At 46.0% G+C, this 4373-nt stretch overlaps 1 pseudogene; it reads left to right on the top strand.

Annotated features, from left to right (window-relative positions):
- The first annotated feature begins 851 nt into the window (after positions 1-851).
- Positions 852-1770, top strand: LOC114082477 (vomeronasal type-1 receptor 94-like; annotated as a pseudogene).
- The last annotated feature ends 2603 nt before the right edge of the window (positions 1771-4373 follow it).

Raw genomic sequence — 4373 nt, 5'->3', positions numbered from 1 at the left:
GAGTCCCATGGAGACCATCCTTCAGGGACTGTTTGGACACTTGCCCTTTTATTAAGATGTTAAAATGGAACGACCCTGAATCTATGTAAAGTATGTTTCTTTTTACCTTCCCTATTGTGTGTACTGAAATAGGGAGAAAAATTGAGCTTTCTGCTTATATTTGGTAGACTCTGTTCTCTATGTCAATTATGCTGGCATGATAATTAAGAATGAGTAATATGTGTAGCTATCTTGGAGCATTCAAAGGAAACACCTGAACACCCATCAGAATGCTCTGTACAGAGATTGCCAAAGTACTCTTTTGGGCAAAATTTTATTCTCTCTGTATTAAGATGGGAGATAGCTGAGCAATTATTACAAAGAAATGCATTGTCAGGTGCAGTGGTGTCATTCCAGCAGCTTGGGAGGCTGAGGCAGGAGGATCCCAAGTTGGAGGCCAACCTCGGCAACTTAGTGAGGTCCTAAGAAACTCACTGAGACTCTGTTTTTAAATAAATATTAAAAGGGCTAGGGACAGGGCTCAGGGGTTAAGCACCCCTGGGTTCAATCCCTGATACCCCTCAAAAAACAATCCACTGTAATCAATACAGCACTGATGTACCCTAACCTATGCAAGTTGTATCTATTTAGTCTCTGCTCAGGGAGCCTCCTTTCCACTGGTCTTCAATCCTCCTCATTCAAATCCACCAGAACTTGTAGAGCATGAACTACACCATTGTGCAGATAAAAATCCACTTTTCCTTGAGGTGAGTGGTCTTGTTCTGACTGATGAAGGCTACTGTCCTTTTCATAAGGAATCACCCTTCCATTTCTCCACAGATCCTGACAGCACGCCTCCCCCCCCCCATATGATGAGCAAAGGCGGCCTCTATAGAATTCCTGCCCTAAGGAACGCCTTTCTGTCTAAAATTGGCATTGGCATCTTGGCCAACACTGTCCTCCTCCTCTTCCATGATTTCTGGTTCCTTCTCGGGCACAGGACCAAGCCCACGGACCTACACATTGCTCTCCTGGCCCTCACCCACCTGCTGTTGCTTACCATCATGGGCTTCATAGCTACAGACATCTTTATGTCTCTCTGGAGATTCTGGGATGACATCACGTGTAAAGCATCATCTCCCTACACAGGCTGATGAGGGGCTTCTCCATCGGCACCTCCTGCCTGCTGAGTGTTCTGCAGGCCATCACCCTCAGCCCCAGAGGCTCCCCCTTTGTAAAGTGTAAACCCAGGTCCCCACAGGACAGCCTGAAACCCTTTTCCTGTGTGTCCTGTACATGTCTGTTAGCAGCCACCTCTTAGTCTTCATCATCGCCACCCCCAACTGGACCTCAGGGGATCTGATGTATGCCACCGAATCCTGCTCTGTTTGGCCCATCAGTTACTGGATCCAGCAGATGGTGTCCACCCTGTTTACTTTCCGGGAAGTCTTCCTCATGGGGCTCATGGCCCTGTCCACTGGGTACATGGTGACCCTCCTGTGCAGGCATAAGGGGCAATGCCAGCACCTCCACAGCACCATCCTGTCCCCAAGAGCCTCCCCAGAACTGAGGGCCAACAGGACCATCTTGCTGCTCATGGGACTCTTCATGCTCATGTCCGTGTTGGACTATATCATCTCCTCTTCAAGAATTGTATGGAACAATGACCAAATTCTTTATTGCATCCAGATCTTTGTGGCTCATACCTATGCCACAATCAGTCCTTTGGTGTTCATCTGCCCTGAAAAATGCATAATTAATTTCTTCAAGTCCCTATGGGGAGGTCCTTAAATGCTCAATTATTCAGGCAGGAATACATTCTGGTAAGATCAGCTAATGCCACTGGCTGCAGAACAGTTCATCAGAGCATGTATGTATATGCACATATCATGTGTACATACACACCATATAGAACATATGTGATGTGTATGTGTATATATTTATATGTAAATAGCAGATCATATATATATTCTTTTTTGGGAAGGATACTGGGGATTGAACTCAGAGGCACTTGACCACTGAGCCCCATCCATAGCCCTATTCTATATTTTATTTAGACAGAGTCTCAGTGAGTTGCCGGGTCTGGCCTCGAACTTGCAATCCTCCTGCCTCAGCCTCCCAAGCTTCTGGATGACAGGCGGAAACCACCGTGCCCTTTCTAGACATTGTGTTTTGGTAAAGTTCTGATATGGAATGTGCTATTTGCATTTTGCTGATTTAGCTCAATACATATAGATGGCATAGACATCATGAGTAATGGAACCACATACTGTTACCTGTCACACAAATGTCTGCATTTCTGAATAGGTCTTCAAGGGAAAACAGTGAGTTGGTTCTCAACTGGGCACAGCCTGGTTTAGCACAGTGTGATATTTGGGCCTGGAATGCCCAGTGCCCAGGTGTTGAAGGACTCATGTCCAGCCTGTGGCACTGTGGGGAGGAAATGAGAACTTTAGGACGTGAGGCCTATTGGGAGGAACATAGATCATGGAAGGCTTGCCCTTGTAGCAAATATTGGCCCTAGCCCCTCCCTGTCTCCCTTCTGCTTTCTGGATGCCATGAGGAAAGCCACCTTGTCCCAACACACACTCCCCAGCATGATGAACAACACTACCACAGACCCAAAGCAACAAGGCCAAGTGGCCATAGATTACAACCTCTGTAATTGTGAACCAAAATAAAAGAATATTTCCTCATTTTTAAGTTGTTGATCTCTCTGATGTTTTTCACAGATGTGAAAAATTAACCAAAAAGTTCCTGCCAAGTAGTGGAACACAGGTAGCTGTCCTTTCTGTGACTTTACCAGATGATGTGGTTCAAAAGCCTTTGCAATGGTTTGTGAAAGAAGCCTGGAAGAGTTTGGAGGAGCAGGCTAGGGAAAGTCTAGAATTCCACAGGCAGAGCTTCACAGGTGATCATGGTGTGGGCTCAAAACCAAACTGGCACTGACGGGTGTGTGGACAATGAAGACTGTGTTCATGAGGCCTCAGACAGGAGTGAGAGTTCTCCTGGAGATCAGGACAGGCCACCCATGCAATTCTGGCAAAGAACTTGTTTACATTTGCCTCATGCTCCAAGACTGTGTGGGAGGCTGAGTTTAAAGGTGATGGGGTCATTAACAGGCAGAGGACATTTCTAGGTAACACAAGCATTCAGGCTGTGGCCTGAGCACAGCTGGCCTCTTTAAGCCAGATTCATGATGAGGATTGGAAGCCAAAAAAAAGCAGATCAGAAAGATATGGAAGCCCCCACCATTTGGCCAGAAAAGAAGCTCTTGCAAAGGTCCTATCAAGGAGGAGAGGGTCATTAATGAGATGACACTATTTTAAAAGAAGCCAAGTACTTTGCACAAAGATGGTAAGAAAGATGCTCTGAAGGTCTATCAGAAATCAGCAAGAATCCATCCTTGGCAGGCTCAGAGGTGTCAACTTTTCAAAGAAGACTCTCCTCAGAGAAGAAACTACAGGTGCAACTGCTCATACAATGCTGCTTAGTGTATGCAATATCAGAGTCCTCGCTAGTAGCAGAAGAGGTGGACACAGCTGTGAGAGGGGAGAAGGGCTGCCAAGGGGGCTCAGGAGGGCAGAGATGCCAGGGGTAAGGGCTGCCTGCTAAGGACTGCCTGCCGAGAGGCCTGTGTGCTGCACCCAGCAGGGTCATTGTGAGGAGACCCTTAAGCCCTTTGGAGATCACACGTGCCCTGGGCAGGGAGCTGAAGATCTAGTGTTTGCTTTTGTTTTCTGAGCTTTGGAGGTCCTACCAGGAAACCTACATGTACCCATGTTCTTCTTCAGTTTCAGGTCCTACATGTTGGTCTTTGACCCATTTTAGTGTGATTCCAGGGTGGCTTGAGAGAGAGCAGGTCGCTTTTCAGTCTACTATGTTAATCCAGTCTTTCTGGTACCATTTATTAAAGAGGCAGGATTTTATCCTCTGTAGGTTTGGGGAGACTTTCTTGAGAATCATTTTATTGTAGGTGTGTGGGTGCATTTCTGGCCTGTTCTGTTAGTCTGTGTGTCTGTTTCTATGACAATATCCTGCTGTCTTAACTACTGTGGATTTGGGATAAGTTTTGAAACAAGGTATGGTGATGTCCTCTGACTTCTTCCTTTTGTTCAAGATGGCTTTGTTTACTCCAGGTCTTTGCATCTCCATATGAATTTTTAGGGTCTTTTTCTGCTTCCATGAAGAATATCACTGGCCTTGTGATAAGGATTGCACTGAAACTGTAGCTCACGGGGGGGGGGGGGGGGGATGGTGGCTGCTTTTAAAACACTCACATTCCTATACTCCAATGATGAATCTGTTGTTGATTTTTTCATTCTGATACTTTGCTGAATTCATTTATGAGTTCTAGAAATCTGGTGAGGTTTTTTGGAGTGTTTCAAAGACAA

The sequence above is a fragment of the Marmota flaviventris genome, chromosome 13, assembly GCF_047511675.1.
Source record: "Marmota flaviventris isolate mMarFla1 chromosome 13, mMarFla1.hap1, whole genome shotgun sequence".
In the NCBI taxonomy this organism is placed as follows: Eukaryota; Metazoa; Chordata; class Mammalia; order Rodentia; family Sciuridae; genus Marmota; species Marmota flaviventris.
The sequence above is the reverse complement of the archived record's forward strand: the minus strand, read 5'-3'. Positions and strand labels throughout refer to the sequence as shown.